Source organism: Salvelinus fontinalis, chromosome 23, assembly GCF_029448725.1.
Source record: "Salvelinus fontinalis isolate EN_2023a chromosome 23, ASM2944872v1, whole genome shotgun sequence".
Classification (NCBI taxonomy): domain Eukaryota; kingdom Metazoa; phylum Chordata; class Actinopteri; order Salmoniformes; family Salmonidae; genus Salvelinus; species Salvelinus fontinalis.
In genome coordinates, this window is record NC_074687.1 from 45,883,600 (window position 1) to 45,902,695 (window position 19,096).

At 40.4% G+C, this 19,096-nt stretch overlaps 1 pseudogene; it reads right to left on the reverse strand.

Moving 5' to 3' along the window:
* LOC129821404 (carboxy-terminal domain RNA polymerase II polypeptide A small phosphatase 1-like) overlaps positions 1-19,096 on the reverse strand; it is a 34,370-nt pseudogene that overhangs the window by 12,303 nt on the left and 2,971 nt on the right.

The following is a 19,096-nucleotide window of genomic DNA, read 5'->3' on the forward strand; positions in this document are numbered from 1 at the left end:
CTATAGATATGTCAATCAGCATTTAGTTTAATGAACTCACCTTGGATAAACTGGCAGTGAACAGAACACACTCAAACAACTCCCCCATTCTTTTGAGATACTCATCCACATTGGGTCGCTTCAACACATACACCTGAGGTAATAAAAACAAGACATAAGGAAATACTCAGGATTATTTACAAAATGTTTACGTACATTTGTTTTTGCCAAAGGTGTTAATGCTCTAAACAACTTTTTTTAAATAGAAGATCTTAAATAATTTTTGAGTGAGAAATGCGCCTACTCCCCCTCGTCTGTGACTTTTGGCTACACCTTGCTTTGCGTGTCCAGCTTTACTGCTATGGGATGCCAGATGATATTGAGGTTAATGGGGGGGACATAAAATGGGAGAGAGGGGAGAGACTGAAAGAGAGGTTAACACCTTTGACAGCATATCAGACTTCTTTAGAAATGAACAATCATAAATGCCACATATTACCCTAAATGTCCATGTGGAATAGTCAATCAGGTGCAGCTAGTGTTGCAAAGCTACTGGTAATTTACCAAAGTTACCAGAATCATATTATTCATATATATGCACACTGAACAAAAATGTAAACGCAATAATTTCAATGATTTTACCCAGTTACAGTTCATATAAGGAAAACAGTCAATTAAAATAAATTCATTAGGCCCTAATCTTTGGATTCCACACTACTGGGCAGAGGCGCAGCCATGGGTGGACCTGGGAGGGCAAAGGCCCACCCACTGGGGATTCAGGCCCAGCCAATCAGACTGAGTTCTTCCCCCACAAAAGGCCTTTATTACAGAAATACTCCTCAGTTTCATCAGCTGTCTGGGTGGCTGGGCTCAGACGATCCTGCATGTGAAGAAGCCGGATGTGGAGGTCCTGGGCTGTCGTGGCTACACATGGTCTGCGGTTGTGAGGCCGGTTGGACGTACTGCCAAATTCTCGAAAACAACATTGTTGGCTTACGGCAAAGAAATGAACATTCAATTCTCTGGCAACAGCTGTGGTGGACATTCCTGCATTCTGCATCCTAATTGGACACTCCTTCAAAACTTGAGACATTTGTGGCATTGTGTTGTGTGACAAAACTGCACATTTTAGTGGCCTTTTATTGTCCCCAACACAAGGTGCACCTGTGTAATGACCATGCTGTTAATCAGCTTCTTGATATGCCACACCTGTCAGGTGGATGGATTATCTTGGCAAAAGGGGGTTTGATCCCTAACAGGGATGTAAACAAATTTGTGCAAAACATTTTAGAAAAATACACTTTTTGTGCGTATGGAACCTTTCTGTGATCTTTTATTTCAGCTCATGAAACATGGGACCGACACTTGACATGTTGCGTTTATATTTTTGCTCTGTATGCTATTATTATTATTTTTTATATCTGTCCATATTGTCCATGAGTTTCTAGTGGATAAAGCATATGGTTCAAGAAAAAAATTACCTAATTAATGAAAAAAAGCATCTTATTTTCAATTAATACATTTAAAAAATTGCATTATTTTCAATGAACCCAGCAACTTTTCAAAAATATTTTTTCACAACTGCCACCCGTTTGGCACCAACAAATTTACAACAATGACATATTGACATAGTAAAATAAAAAATGTGTACAAAAAAATATATAAAGGGTATGTCATGCTGAAACCCTCATATTAAACACAAATGGTATCACTAAGTACATTTTTTATATCAGGGATGGGCAATTTAGCGGCCCGACCCTCGGATGAATTTCCGTCCCTCAGATCAATTTACATTCAATCAGGGTCTCAACTTACTGCTGCGAGGTAGAATAGTAGAATACACAAGGTGCACTTTCGAAATTTGGTTGTGCATAAAATCACGGATATTCACTCAATTAGCCCATTTCAGCTAACATTTTTAGATTGGTAAATGAATCTAGTGGCCAGCTATCTAAACTAATAGTAATTAAGGTAGAATTAGAGTTCAGATTTGTTGTGGCCCCCACCCCCATCAAAGTTGGCCATCCCTGGTTTATAATAAGCAGAATACTTTACAGCTTTGTAATTCTTTTATCATCTTATTGGATTATTTTATATATTGTACATGTGATAAAGCCACACAGAAGGCCATAGATAATTACAGACACCCGTGATAATCTGAAGTACCCAAAAGTCCACCAGAAGTAATCTTGTAAAATTCCCCAAAATCCTTCAAAAGTTTACAGTAATATACCCTACCTTTGCAACTCTAGGTGCAGCCTATTATCTGTATATGGAAAGATATGCCTGTCAATAAAGAACCATTTCTCAAAAGAACATGACGCTATCGGCCTTGTTCCTGAACCAAGTCATCCCGAATAGGCTGTGCCCACTTAAACAAGCCTATCCTGGATTACTTGAAACAGACCCAGGCCTAGGGTATAAAACAGGAGTGTTCTTCTGTCTTCTGTCTGGAGTTAGCCTTTAAACTAGGCAAAACTACAGCAGTTCCTGCAATCTCCGATGTGATCTTCTATGGACTGGCCAGAATCTGCGCTAGGGACTGAGATTGATGGGCCCAGTGATTTCTAAGAAGCCAGTCATACTTCCTTGTTTCGTCAGCCCACAGAAATAGCCACCCGCTGCTAGGATCCGTCAACAGAGAAGGCCAAAGCTCTGTCAGATAGCTAGCCTAGCGCACCGGTGCTACAGCACAAACAGAGTCACCGAGTAAACAGTGGTGGAAAAAAGGTTTGAACTAATTAAACACTTTCATAACGAAGGAGAGGCATTCCAACATAGCATGGATATCATGGAGATTAGATTCTGTAATTTTATTTGAGGTCATGGCCACTTTACTGCTCCTTTCATTGTGGCGCTATGAAGGAGAGAACCTGTGAAAAAGTCTAAGAACTGAAACTCAAAAGAGTTGCACTTACCTGGTGAACTGTTCCATCAATTTCCACTGGAATGATAAAATCAGCATTGTTCACAGGCTGTTGGGAGCAAGAACATTCCATTTAAGAATCAAGTACGGAACAGTGTTTTTGAATTAACACATTAAACATGTGCTTTACAATCTTGTACGGAACACATTAACTCTAGTTTGTGGGGTTTTTTTTTATGTAAAAAAAATATTTTTGAATTAGGTCATTAAAACATGTGCTTTACAAGCTTGTAAAGACTGTAAAGCAAAAATAAAAGGCTCACCATCAGCGACTTCAGAAATAACAGTATGTAAGTAATACGTTTCCATTCGAGACACTGAAATATAATGTATTTGACAACACCTATAAAAGTGTGATTTATAGCTCTTCTACCTAAAACAAGTCTCTCAAATGCTAGGTTAGTCACGAGTACGTGCTATGCAGGACACCATGACCTAAATTCATAGTCTATTCATAGTCTATGAAGTAATGTTGAGCCGAGCATAACATGCATTACATACATTACATATGTATACAGTGCCTTCAGAAAGTAGTCACACCCCTTGACTTTTTCCACATTTTGTTGTGTTACAGTCTGAATGTTAAATGAATTAAATTTAGATTTTTTTGGGTCACTGGCCTACACACAATACCCCATAATGTCAAAGTGGAGTTACAAATTAAGCTGAAATGTCTTGAGTCAATAAGTATTCAACCCCTTTGTTACGGCAAGCATAAATACGTTCGGGAGTACAAATTTGCTTAACAAGTCACATAATAAGTTGCAATAATAGTGTTTAACATGATTTTTGAATGACTACCTCATCTCTGAACCTCACACATACAAATATCTGTAAGGTCAATCAGTCGAGCAGTAAATTTCAAACACAGATTCAACCACAAAGACCAGAGAGGTTTTCCTATGCCTCACATAGAAAGGCTAGATGCCTTTCTATGTGAGGCATAGGAAAACCTCTCTGGTTTTGGTAGATGGGTAAAAATAAAAAAGCTGACATTTAACATCCCTTTGAGCATGGTGAAGTTATTACACTTTGGATTTTGTGTCATTGCACCCAGTCACTACAAAGATACAGACGTCCTTCTTAACTCAGTTGCCGGAGAGGAAGGAAACAGTTCAGGGATTTCACCATAATGGCAGTGATAGGAGAACACTGAAGATGGATCAACAACATTGTAGTTACTCCACAATGCTAACCTAATTGAGAGAGTGAAAAGGAAGCCTGTACAGAATAAAATATATATATAGTACCAGTCAAAAGTTTGGACACACCTACTCATTCAAGGGGTTTCTTTATTTGTGACTCACCACCTAGATTCCGTCTTATGTAGCAAAATGTGAAATTGTGTTTTTTACATTGCATAAAAGCAGAGCCTAAGAGCTACAAAATGGTTTATCATACACTGCATTTGAGGAACAATGGGAACGTAATTATGCTTTGAAAGTTGATCAACTTGTAAACTCACTTTTGAGAAAATCACCTTTGAATGTTTTGGTATCTAGTGAAGAGGTCTTCTTTGTCTACACCCACATTTAACATTTACATTTAAGTCATTTAGCAGACACTCTTATCCAGAGCGACTTACATTTTTAACCTTTATTTAACTAGGCAAGTCAGTTAAGAACAAACTCTTATTTTCAATGACGGCATAGGAACAGTGGGTTAACTGCCTTGTTCAAGGGCAGAACGACAGATTTGTACCTTGTCAGCTCGGGGATTTGAACTTGCAACCTTTCGGTTACTAGCCCAACGCTCTAACCACTAGGCTACCCTGCCGCCCCACCCATTCAGCATCATTCACACCTTCTTAAGCTTTAGCCCCTCCCATCTCGTTTCGCTGTCAGAGCGCACACTTGACGCTCTGGCCGATGATTTGTTTACGTTTGGATAACATGAAAACAGCCTAACCAGCTCTGCTGGCAACAATTTAATTATGCTTTTTTGGAGATGTTTAATGACACCGGCCATATTCAACGGATGTTGTACAGATGTCACATAACATTAGCTAACAAGCCAGCCAGCTAAGGCTAGCTAGTTAAACAACAATGAACAAAGTGCAAACACTGCAAGCTAGAAAAGCAAATAGCTCTGGGAAACAAATAATAACGTCCGCTAGGGAGCTTGCCAGCTAACTTTAGCTAGCTAGCTAACAGTACACTTTAGCTTAAGACATATAGCTAGCTAGGGTAAACAATGAACCTAGCTAGGTAAACAACATTTAAGATCACACACGTCACATAACGTTAGTTAACGAGCCAACCAGCTAACATTAGCTAACGAGCCAGCCAGCTAACGTTAGCTAGTTAAACTACAATGAACAAAGTGGCAACAATGCCTAACATTAGGCTATAACTAGAAAAGCAAACAGCTCTGGGAAACAAATAATAACGTCCGCTAGGGAGCCAGCCAGCTAATGCCAGCTAGCTAGGTAAACAATGAACCTAGCTAGGTAAACAACAATGAACAAAGTGGCAACAATGCCACAGTGCTGGGAGCTAACTCACCAGGTCCAATGTTAGCTAGCTAACATTAGACTCTAACTAGAAAAGCAAACAGCTGTGGGAAACAAATAACAACGTCAGCTAGGGAGCCAGCCAGCTAATGTTAGCTATCTAACAGTACACTTTAACTTGAAATTAAACCACTTTCTGTCAAAATTAGAAATGTGTAATATATAAAAATGTAGCTAGCTAATGCTAGACTATCTTACCTGCATACATCAACATGCATCATGGACGCATCTCCCTGTCAGGGATGCCATACCACGGTTGCCCTTAATTTGAAGATGTAATCCGGAGACAGGTGTTTTCTCCATCTCTTTAGCTATCATACTCTATTTCCACTGATTTCAAAACTTGATCCTCCAGAAAATGGAGAGCAACACTTATGCAGCTCCACTATACAATACATTAAAAAAAGCACCGTTCGACAGGATTACCAACACAGACTGAAGAGCTCAAATAGACAGACGTCTTCAATATGGCAGACCAATCCGAACTCCTCTCTCAGCATGTACAGCCCACTCTTTATCTCAGCCAATCATGGCTAGTGGGAAGGTTGATGATTTTTTTCTGTGGCTTAAGCAACAAGGCTCGTAATTTAACAATTTGATTCGTATTTACAGATGGCATACAAGTTTGTTATTAAAGCACATGAAAGCATGAGGGCATTTCTGCCAAAAAACGCATTATGATAAAAAAAACAAAAAAAAACATTCAAACGGCTCTCATGTGAAGTCGTGACTTGCGACATATGCCCAGTTTCCTGAATCGGGTCACAGAAGATAGCCCTATTTGGTACAAGACAAAGTCCATATTACGGGGAAGAACAGATCGAATAAGCAAAGGGAAACGACAGTCCCTCATTACTAAAAGACATGAAGGTCAGTCAATCTGGAAAATGTCAAGAACTTTGAAAGTTTCTTCAAGTGGAGTCGCAAAAACCATCAAGCGCTATGATGAAACTGGCTCTCATGAGGACGGCTACAGGAAAGGAAAACCCGGAGTTCTCTCTGCTGCAGAGAATAAGTTCATTAGTTACCTGCCGCAGAAATTGCAGCCCAAAAAAATGCTTCACAGATTTCAATTAACAGACACATCTCAACATCAACTGTTCAGAGGAGACTGTGTGAAATAAGGCTTTCATGGTCAAATTGCTGCAAAGAAACCACTACTAAAAGGACAACAATAATAAGAAGAGACTTGCTTGGGCCAAGAAACACGAGTAATGGACATTAGACCGGTGGAAATCTGTCCTTTTGTCTGATGAGTCCAAATTTGAGATTTTTGGTTCCAACCAACGTGTCTTTGTGAGACGCGGTGTGGGTGAACGGATGATCTCCGCATGTGTGGTTCCCACCATGAAGTATGGAGGAGGAGGTGGGATGGTGTGTGGGTGCTTTGCTTGTGACACCGTCTGTGATGTATTTAAAATTCAAGGCACACTTAACTAGCATGGCTACCACACCATTCTGCAGCAATATACCATCCCATCTGGTTTGCGCTTAGTGGCACTATAATTTGTTTTTCAACAGGACAATGACCCAACACACTTCCAGGCTGTGCAAGGGCTAATTGACCAAGAAGGAGAGTGATGTAGTGCTGCATCAGATGACCTGGCCTCCACAATCACCCTACCTCAACCCAATTGAGATGGATTGAGATGAGTTGGACCACAGAGTGAAGAAAAAGCAGCCAACAAGTGCTCAGCATATGTAGGAACTCCTTCAAGACTGTTGGAAAAACATTCCAAGTGAAGCTGGTTGAGAGAATGCCAAGAGTGTGCAAAGCTGTCATCAAATGTCTAAAAACATGTTTTCACTGTCATTATGGGGCAGTGGGTGAGAGAAAAACATATATTTAATCAATTTCCAATTCAGGATGTAAGACAACAACATGTGGAATAAGTCAAGGGGTATGAACACTTTCTTTAGGCACCGTATATGCATGGGTTTTGTTAAATACACATGTGACTAGTTCGAATGCTTTCAAGGTTTTACTTGACAATTTTTGACTGCATGCCACGTCTGACACCAAGTCAGAATTTGATGCCAGCTAATTTTGGAGAGACACTTTCTTTTGCTCTGTGGAAGATCTACCAGCCCACCAGACTTGTTCACATCACTATTGGTTCACATGGTAATTGGTTCACATGCATATATAGCAAAATCATTTCAAATCCATTTAACAGATGTCAGTGATTCCACCACTAGCATGACCGTAGTAGCCACCCAGACATCCAGGTCAGTGAGCACAGGGTTGATGCCAATCTGAAGTCACGCGTAAATAAAACACTGAGACAAATTTTTAAAACTACTCTGTAACATGTCATTAAAGAGAATTGAAAATCAAGTTTTCGACTTTGTATGGATAGTCTAGTTGAATACATACACCCAAATTCACAGTATTACTCTAAAATCAATCAAAGTTGCCATACTATGGAAGAAAACAAGCCAACTTAAGTTGGAACAGGACAAACTGTATATCTCTCAGAGAATAGGACATGAAATATATATCTCTGAGAATAAACATCTTTCATTTACTATACGTACCCCTCCATTACCTTTTTGGACAATCAATCCCATTATATACACACTACACCTTGTGACTCGCCTTCAATAAAATGCTGCCACTTTCATTGACAGTTTAAACCTGTGGCCTATCTTGTGACATTCTTTGGGACAGACTGTGATTAGATGGCCAAGACCACCTGTTGTCGGGAAGAGCACATTATACCCATTATGCAGCCAATCGTGGAAATACAGAGTAGCATAGATAAGAATACTCGCTAGAAGCGAGTTTAATGGTAACTGCGGTTGATTACCAAAATAAACATGAATTAACATCAATTATCACTCCAAATAAATCTGATCCCTGTAACTTCTGCTTCCAACTCACACTCTCAAACACAGATCCCCTGAACGCAGCTCACTTTCCAGCCCACTTTCCAGCTCTCACACTCAAACACATAGATCCCCTGAAAGCAGTTCACTTTCCAGCTCACACTTTCAAACACATAGATGCCCTGAACGCAGCTCACTCTCCAGATCCCAACCACCTGCGTTCTGATCACACTATTTAGTTCAGTTCATTGCACCCTATCTTTGTGAGGTATTGTTTGTTTTTGTCCACATTCTATTCAAAGCTCTGTCCCCCCCCCCATATTAGTTCTCCCATGTATTGTAGTTTTTGGCCATCTTCATTAACAATGCTTTTTTGCCTATTCCCTTTCTATACTTTTGCCAATCAGATTTCCTGTCATCAACCTCTTGCCTGATCTCCCGGACTACGTTATTAGCCTTTTTCCCTGCCTGTACTGTTCCCTTTTTGGACCCCCTGTGTTTGACCTTCTGCCTGCCCCTGGACCCAGCTACCTGCCTCCTCCTGTGTATGACCTCCTGCCTGTCCCTGGACCCTGCTACCTGCCTCCTCCTGTGGTCCTTTACTAAATAAACACCCTGCTCTTGAAATCAGCACTCTGTCTCCCATCATACTCATTACAATCACAATGGATACAAGACACAAATACAAAAAGTTGTAAACAGGAAGAGACATATCACACAATATTTGATATGGACTATAATTCCAATACCAGGTGTAAAAGGTTACTTGGAATTCAAATGTATTCTTTAAAGTGCGAGATTTTGACAATTACTTCCCCAGAGACAGATGAACTCATGGATACCATTTTTATGTCTGTGTGCAGTTTGAAGGAAGTGAAGGTAGTTTCTAGAGCCATTGCTAACTAGCGTCAGCGCAATGACTAGAAGTCTGTGAGATCAGCTAGCTGATTGCGCATACTCTAGACACCAGTTAGACCTCTCACTCAAACCTTTGTCATTTTTTTTGTCTCATGTTGCACCTACCCCAAACTTTCCATGAATATTGTTATTATGTTACTGAATGTATTAAGAGTATTTTCAGATGTTGTTATTGACAAATGCTGCAAAGACTACAGTAAATGTAAAAATTAAAAAAATTAAATCAACAGTGTAATGGATTCAGTCTTGTGTCAAGTGAACTGTTGTGTCCCCACCTTTTATCTGATAATTACCCGATAATATTCCAAAATGTTCCCTTTTAATTTCTACCGTGGTTATGCATATTTTTCTCATATTTATTCTGCTAGAAACACTAACATGTTTCCCTATCCATAAAGGCCAATTCCCACAAGTGTAAAGGGTTAAGAAATTCATATTGATATGGACAAAGAAAAAGAAAACAATGCTCATTATCAAATGTATTATCATATTTAAATGTTGCTTTACTAATTAGTATAAAAGAGAGAGTGGAAATCAATCAAGTCTTCTCTGTTAACGTTTGTCCTCAAAGAGCGGGTCACTCGCGTCAGCTTACCTTGAATGAACTGTGCACTAATGTTTCATCCAAATCAATCACCACACAGATCTTCCCTGAGTCTTGTGACTTGAGTTGAGGTAGCAGAGGTTTTGCCAGGACCTGAAAACAAATAGTTAGATGTCAGGTCAATGAACAGCCAAATGATGCCATCATATTCATAGATGCAAATTGGATTATTTTGTTATGTTTGTGCCAATCAAGACAAAACTGTGGCATGATGCAAAAACACATTAAAAAGTGTGTGTGGTGTGGGTCATGAATTAAACTGACGATTCATAACATTACCTCACGAATGTGTAGTGAGAAAACACACTGGTAAAAGGTTTGCTTGTGAGGTTGAGATAATTGAATTATAGAAGAGAATGTCCATAAGGGGGCATAAGAAAGCTATTTCCCAACAGCTGGTGTTCTGTTGATGGAAAAGTAAATATCAATGTAACTATGGACTGTCATGGGTCTGTAGACTGACTAAGAGCTAACCATTCCCTTATCAAGTGGTCCATTTAAATATTTTTATTTAACGTTTATTTAACTAGGCAAGTCAGTGAAGAACAAATTCTTATTCACAATGACGGTTTACCAAAAGGCAAAAGGCCTCCTGTGGGGACGGAGGCTGGGATTAATCAAATATAAATAAAATATAAATATAGGACAAAACACACATCACGACAAGAGAGACAACACTACGTAAAGAGAGACCTAAGACAACAACATAGCAAGGCAGCAACACTGTGAAACCGACTCTACTAGCAAGAGGAAATGTGATGACCAAATAAGCATCCTATAAACACTGTGCAATTCAAATTTCTTTAACCCAGTGAAGTAAATAACCAGGTCAGGAGGAGAGTACATTGTATATTTTCTAGTTTGACATAAATACCATCTGCTGTGCAAAGCAATAAGAACCTTATGTTAAACCATATCCTCCTCTATTTTAGTTCTGTTGTCACAAATTTGATCCAAAGCCAACACATCCAAAGCTAACACTGAATGGACAATATGTAAAAAAAACAGGCCTAATACGTAGACAAACACATTTCACTCTTTTCTCTGGCAAATTTCAGTTTGTTGTCACTCCATGCGAAACGTTCATATTCCACGCTTCTGAAATTTGAAAGCGGAGCGTTGATCAAATTAGGTGCATGTCACAGCTATTCCAGCGGATTTCAAGCACGGTGCAAAGACCTTGTAATACCTGTTCTCTAGGCGGGACGCAGTACTCGCATTCACAGGACTCAAAGGACTCATCGTCACTCAGCTCCTCCTCAGACTCCTCACTTAGTTGTTCAGAGGCCACAATCTTAAAGAATTCATGCAACTGCATTTTCTCATCCAGCTCACTTTGTTCAGAGGGCTCTGTTGGTTCGGCGTGATGTGCAAGTGGCTCGCGGTCTATGGAGTCTTTACTATGTTCAGCACCATCAAGAGGGAGGCGTGTTTTCTCAGACACCTGCTCTGAAAGGTCCTCTGACTCTGGGCGTTGGAGATGCTCTGAGACGCCATTGTGTTCCTCCCAGTTCTGAGACAGATATAGTGTGTTTAGCTGCTCACATATCTCAGATGACTTGTTTTGCTCATCTATCTCTTCGGAAGAGGTTGTGGAGGAATCAGTTTGATCCCCACTGAATTCAATACCATCAGGCATAGCAGGTTTGCTTCCTTCAGTGCATAATGCAGTGTCTTTGGTTATAACCTCAAATGATTCCGGGGATTCATTCTCCTCAGCACATGGAGCGTCATTCTTTCCCTCTTCAGTGCAGACTCCATCTTTAAAATGGGTCTCAGGAGTGCTGTCATAATCCATTTCTTCATTACACTGATCATGAGAGTCTTCTTCAGTACAGAATCCATTAACTTCTTGATTAACAGTAGATTCATTGGCTTCACTTTGATATTCATGGGGCTCTTCAGCACTCGGTTCCCAGGCCTCAGTGCATAGTGCATTATCTTCCCCTTCGGTAGAGCATTGCGTAGGTTCACTGCCATATGCATCGAAATCTTCATCACACGGCCCATAGGATCCATACACTTTGTCTTCAGCATATTGTCTGTATAATTCGTCTTCCGCGATGCATATTGTCTGGTATTCTTCATCACAAGTTTTCTCTTCTTCAAAGCACGGTTCATAAGTTTGATCATTTTGGCCATCATATGCTTCATCATCTTCAACAGAAGATACGTCAGAAGAGGATCCATGAGATGCTTCCTCTGCACTGTGTTCGTCGTACTTGTTGTCCTCATCAACTAAGGGACCATTGGCCCGAGCGTCACCAGCTTCATTTTCAGCAACGCAAAGTTCCTCTTCCTCAACAAAGGGCTCGTAGGCCTCAGCCTCAATAGCATTGTCTCCCGCTACAAAAGCGTCATAAAACTCAACTTCGTAAGCCGTGGCTCCTTCAGAACAAGACTCGCACGATTCCTCATCTGCAAAGGATCCAGAGGCGGACGTCTCATCCTCAGCGCAGTCTACATTAAATAGTCCATCCTCAGCACAGTCTACATTAAGTTGACCATCCTCAGCACAGTCTATATTAAGTTGACCATCCTCAGCACAGTCTACATTAAGTTGTCCATCCTCAGCACAGTCTACATTAAATTGTCCATCCTCAGCACAGTCTACATTAAGTTGGCCATCCTCAGCGCAGTCTACATTAAATTGTCCATCCTCAGCACAAGCGTCATAAGATCCATCAACTTCTTCCACTTCTTGACTAAAAACTTCAAGCCCTTTTTTGGCACAGGGCATTTGTATTTCTTCCTCATTCATGATGGACACGTGAGTTTTGCGTTGTTCAAAAAACAGCTCATGCACCCCTCCCCCTTCAAAACAGGAGGTATAAGGTCGCCTTTGAGAAAAAGTATAAGTGTCCTCTTTATCGAATAAGTCAAAGAATTCCTCAACAACGACTGCATCTGAGCGGGGCTCGTCTTCATCAGCATTGCTTTCCTCACATTCCACCACAACTGCACAATTATCAAATGATTCCCATATATCTGAACTGGATTTGTCCTGTGCTCCTTCTTCCACCAAAGCCTCATAGGATTCAGCTGAATCAGTTAATGGGCCTGAATTTATACTGTCATAAATCAAAGATTCAAAAGACCTTGTTTCAATGGATGAGCACTCAGAAGACTTGTCTTCCTCGTAGTAAAATGAACTGCTAGGCTCATAGCATTTGTCACTTATGCTTTTATGTTGACAAGGATAGCTCTCACAAGAATTAAATCGCTCAGAGAGTTCACACTGTACACTTGTCTCTCTTTGCTCATAGACAGTGTTTTGCAGTTCACAGTGCCCAGAGGGCATATCATAGTCAGCAGATTGATGACTGCTTTGTTCAGCAAGCAGAGTTTGTTCAGAAGGTTCATGAACTTCAGAGACATGTCTACTTTCATTGGGAGAATCGTGTGCAGCAGGCATGTTCAAATCTGAAGAATGTATAGGTTCTAATATTATGCAAAACTCAGAGTCAAAAAGCCCACAGATTTCAATTTGTTGAAATGATGGCTCAGAGGGCTTTAAATCCTCATCAATTGGCTTTGTAGTCTCATTATACTCTGTTGTGTCATCAATATGATTGTATTTTTCCGAATACTCACAAATTCCAGTATAGTGCTCAAATGATATTTTTGATTCATTGGATTCAGAGATGTCAGGTATGAAGTCAGATATCTTACTTTGCTCTAAAAACTCAGAGTTCTCAGCAGGTTCGCTTGACTCAAAGGACTTACAGTGTTGATCAGAAGACTTGCATTGTTCAGATGACTGGAAGCATTCTGTGAAATGTTCACAGTGTTGGCTAAATCCAGAAGTTAGACAGTCATCAGCGTAGTGCTCAGAGGACTTGCTGAAGTCAAAGCACTCACAATGTTGAGAACATTCTTCAAATGATTTGCTTAACTCAGGAGACTTATACTGATTACTGTGCATGTGGAGAACAGGATAGTCCTCACAAGGCTTGTTGATGCATTGCTCAAACCCCCCAGAATGTCCATTATAATGCACAAAAGGTTTGCTCTCTTCTGCATGTTCTCCATTCATGCTGTAATGATCGACAATCTGCACAGTGGGATCCATTTGTCCATTGACCTTCTGGTGTTCAGTATAGTCCAAAGAGTTTTTTCTTTCATCCACAATGATGCAGGGTTCAGCAGATTGTGCAGACGGCTCAGTTGATTCCATGGCTTCAATTAGTTCAGACACCTCGCAGTGTTCAGCAGGCATGCTTGCTTTTGGGAAATGTGTCAAAAGATTTGCTTTGATTAGAGTGCCTTTTCAGGTACAAAGGGAGCTGACGTTCTCCGATAGGTTTGTAGTGTTCAGAGGTTTTGCACTTTTCCAAGCATAGAGAGAGAGACTTGTTTTCTCTAGGGAGGCGACACAGTCCAGAGGGCTGGCATCTCACAAGACTGCTCCTTTGGTAATGGTGGCTTGAACTGCTGGGGTTATTCACAGTCTACAGCCCGCCCGAGACACCAGCAGCAGAGTACACGTTGACTTGACAGGTCACAACCTCACTGAGACTAACACATGGCCCCCTCTCCATGAGACCGAGCAATTTATTTTCGGGCTTCAAGAGACGTGACAAATAACTCCTGGAATATCAAATGACTGTAAAAAGCTGAAGTAAGGCATACATCTGAAACTGACACACGAGATGCGTCTTGATCACCTAATCTGTCCGTAGCGAGTTAACTGCCATGTTGTTCGTTAAGTGTTCACATAGAGTCATGGGCGGCTTTGTCATCTGCCCAAAAATTGGAATTGCCTTTTATCATCTCCTCTTCAGCAGGGAATGCTTTAAATCAGGGATGGGCAACTGCCGGCGATGCAAGTCTACAGATTTTGCTATGGGGCGGAGAGAAGATGTAGAAATGTTAAAACTAATTTCATGCAATTCTACTAATTTTGCCATGGGGCGGAGAGGGAAATGAGCTGTTTTACCACAAAATCTGTGAAATTCTACACATTTTGCCATAGGTTGGAGAGAAATGTTTGCAGTTTTTAATATGATATCTGAGTGAGACTGACTAACAAAGTCAATGAGGGCCCGCCGGGTGGTAATCGACCATGATTAGTACAAGTTTAGATTGCTGGCTAACTTACCAATCAACTAGACTAACTTACCAATCAAAATGTTGACCTGGGCTAATTGAGTAACGAAATAAACTGCTGATGCACAACCAAATTTCCAAATTGTACCATGTGTGTTCTACTATTCGAATTTGAAACAGGAAGTTGAGACCCCGACTAAATTCAAATATTTATATTTGTTTAGGGGGGGATTGATCCGAGGGCCTTGCAGTTGCCCATCCCTGTTTTAAACCTAACCCTATCCCTGTAACCTTAGCAAGCAGTTGCTTATCAACATATAGTTTGTTGGTAGTATGACCATCTACATCTACAGATGGAAAAATCCGGACTATCCAATCTGGACTATGCAAATAAAGTGTGACCCAGGAAATCAACTCTAAAAACTGGCATTTTTCTCTCCACCGTCAAGAAAGGGGCCGCAAAAATATTAAAAAAAATGTTGATCTCCCACCCCCATCAAAGTTGCCCATCCCTGCTGTAAAGTGATTCACCTTAATGCACCGACAAAGAATGACTGTGGTCTGATAATGCATTACAGTCTGTGCTGATTTAATTGTATATATTTTTTGACTCATGCTGTCTTCTGGGTTAATTTATTGGCAGTGAAATATTTCATTTTAAGGCAGAACTGCAAAAATGTATTGACCAGAGAACTTGTAAATATGAAAGGACATATGGGCAAAGAAAACATGTGTACCGATCAAGTGGCTCTCAATCATGTTGACCACATGATGCTAAATGACCATAGAGAGAGAGTGAGGGAGAGATAGGCGATATCACAAGCAAGGGCAAGAGGGAGAGAGGGATGTAAGGACGAAGACAGCTTACTTTTGAAATGGTCCCATTTTCTTCCACCGATAAGGGGGCATTGTTGTTGACTGGGATTTGCTCGGTTTCTTTGTGACAGAGGCAGGAGAAGAGACTTCGAAAAATGCCACGACTGCGGGGCTTCTTTGAGGAAACGACATGGGCAGGGGCATCTAAAAGAGAAAGCATTCAGATAGTATTCAGCTGTCCTTATGTTACCTCAGAGTGGTTGTTTCACAATAGGTGGCAGAAAGTTATAGCCATGGCTTACGTAACAAAGTCAGATGCCCACCTCAGTTATGGAAATAGTTAAGCAAAACTAAAATGACAGGAACTAACAAAATACATCTGTCAAATGAATCACACAAGTAGTGTATAAGAAATAATATCTCAAATAAAAAAGTTTAGGGGACAGTCATGTTGATAGTTATGACTAGCCCTAAAAAACAGTATTAATTTCCACACCCTTATCTTTTCATTGGTTTACATTTTCTATGCTTAGTTTGAAATACAGCGGATTTCCTACGATTTTGAATCATCAGGTTGGACTCTTTCAGCCCATTTTTTTTTTTATAATCTTAGAAGAAACATAAATATACAGTAAGTAATGTCTGAAATGTGTCTAGTTTTTTGTTGTTGTTGTATGTATTCATCCACCCTACTGACTACATTTAAGAGTTTAAGATTAAAAAAAAAAATATCAAATCACTATTGTACATTAAGACTCATCCGACCGATAGCCACTGTGATGTAGTCTTGAAAATCAGATTAAAAAAATCTATGTACAGTATATAGTTAATATCGCAGCTCACAATTGTCGTGTTATACTGTATGCACGGCATGCATTATATTTCATACTGTAATTATTGCCGCCATCTCACGAAGCCAGTTGTTTGTTTTTCCCAGCTCTATTAATAGAACAGATTGTCACCGCATAACAGCCAGCAAACTACAGTATTATCTATTTATTTATAAATATGTTTGATCTTTTGCTAGATAAAATCCTTTCTAAAATCATCTTGTTTCCAAGGGGCTCCTGAGACAACAATGTTCTGTAATTTCTAGGAATTAGGTTAACTTAAAATCACACCCGTTTCATAATGGCAAAACTAATGAACTGACACAAAGTAATAAAAAAAAAACACCATATTACTTTGTTCAATGGCAGACTGTTCACATTTCACCGACCCACTTCACAAACCAATTCATGTTGAACTGAGGACTGTTGAAGATGTCTTTCACTTGGAGCTGAAACCGGACTAAGCCACAAGGGAATACACCTACGCAGGGTGCATACTTGCTAGAGGCTTACAAGTCATGACGTTTGTGTGCAAACATGTGAAGGAACAGGGCAGGTGAACACGTGGGTGGGAAGAAACATCATGCTGCCTTCCATGTTAGCTCTTCTGATATTACACATTAGAGCACTTTAAATAGCACACCACGAGCAGCTGCTGACAGTGGTTAATGATGGGATTCTTTGTATATATAGCCTAGCGTGCACTCACTCCAGGCCATAAACGGAGACGCAAAACAAAACCTTTTTGTGTTGGTATAGCAGCCAGGAGGAAATGGCTAGGCCTCGTCTTAACCTGGTGCAGCTAAAATGTATTTCAAATATGTATTATTTAACCACTACATTAGTGATTGAGTTGATTAAAGACAAACAGAGACCCTTCAGATATTGCAGTTATATGAACTTGAGGCTGGAACTTGACACATACTGTCAGGGGCGCCACCAGGGATTTTGGGCCCCATGAAAATATATCACATTGGGCCCCAACACCACAGGACACACCAACCCTGCGCAATTGCTGTAACCACACACCTCCAGAACCCAGTCGACCCATTCAAACCTTTAAATAACTCTACCTTTGCAGGCTTGCAACTCTCTTGTAGTCCAATATTTACTGTACGATATTTACTGACAGTGAGCCGTGGAAATATAACACTGTGCAGACATGCATGCAACATTCTGCAAACAGTGGAATTCACTATTTGATGCAAGACTGATACCCTCTATAAGAAATGTGCTAAAGGCCATCTTTTACAGTCTACATGTCATTTTAATGGTAAAAATCTTGAATGGAAAATTCTCTTAAAATTAATGCATAACTAAAATAAATATAACTTAAATATACATTAAAATAAATGTACATTATCATCTATAGAATGATATAACAAACAAAATATTAAAATCAGCTGCAGATTTTTGAACAAAGTATACATACCAACTAGAAAATAAGCAGCTGTAAAAGTGAAAATGAGAAACAAAATGGAAATGGACATGAAAAGGCCTGATGGTGGCGCTAGAGGAAAGGTCAAGTGGTCAACAAATCAATAGGTTTCTTCCACTTGGGGTCTTGACTGTGCACAACACATTTTATGGCAATCCAGCCATTACTTTGAGATATATCTTGTTCTCAGTCTCAGTCTCAGCCTCAGCCTGTGGGCATCATGTGTGTAGTGATTAAATATCCATAGCCATGCCATTTAGCACTGGCCCTTGCTCAGCCTTACTCACCAAGAGCCCAGTGCCGAGCCTTCTTGCTAGCAAAGTCATTGATCAAGTCTTTGAAGTCCAGCTTTCTAGCTAACTGACTTTCAATGGAGAGCATGGCAAGACTGCAAAGCCTGTCCTGGGACATAGCGGACCTCAAATAGTTGATCAGTTTTAGCTTACTGAAAGCTCTCTCGCCACCAGCAACAGTCACAGGCAGTGTACAAAATATACGCAAAGCAATACACACTTCTCCAAAACTGCTTTGCAGCTGCATCTTACAAATTGCATTCAGGAGACCAAGAGGGGACAAGTTAGGGGGGGGGGGGGGGTGGCAGTATATACAGTGTTCAGGTATCTTACTTAATTTTGAAGCTCAGATGAAAGATCTCTGGAATACTTAATGATCAGTGGTTGGCACACTCAAGGGACTTTATCCTCACTAATCTGCCCAACTTTCAGAACAGCAGAACATTCTTCTACAATTTTTGCAGTGGTGTGGAACCTAGTGTCCAAGTCACTTATGATGTTGTCCATAGCAGTAAAAAACACTGTGTTCTGAAACAGCGTTGCTGCACTGTCCTGAGCTGTCTCCTCTTGAGAGGTCTCATCATGGAATCTCTTCCTTTTCCTCTGGAGGCTGTGTTCTGAAACACTGTTGCTGCACTGTCCTGAGGTGTCTCCTCTTGAGAGGTCTCATCATGGAATCTCTTCCTTTTCCTCTGGAGGCTGTGTTCCTTGCTAAATTGTGGTACAACATTCAGTTGCGTAGCAATCAGTGTTGCCTCAGACAGGAGAGACTCCCATCCATCTCTAAGAGCCTGCATCTCTTCCTTTAATGCTCTGATATTGACTACCTCTGTGTCAAGTGAGATTTGTCCTGACTGGAGAATCACATTCCTTTCCCCAACTGACATGTCATTCAGCACAAT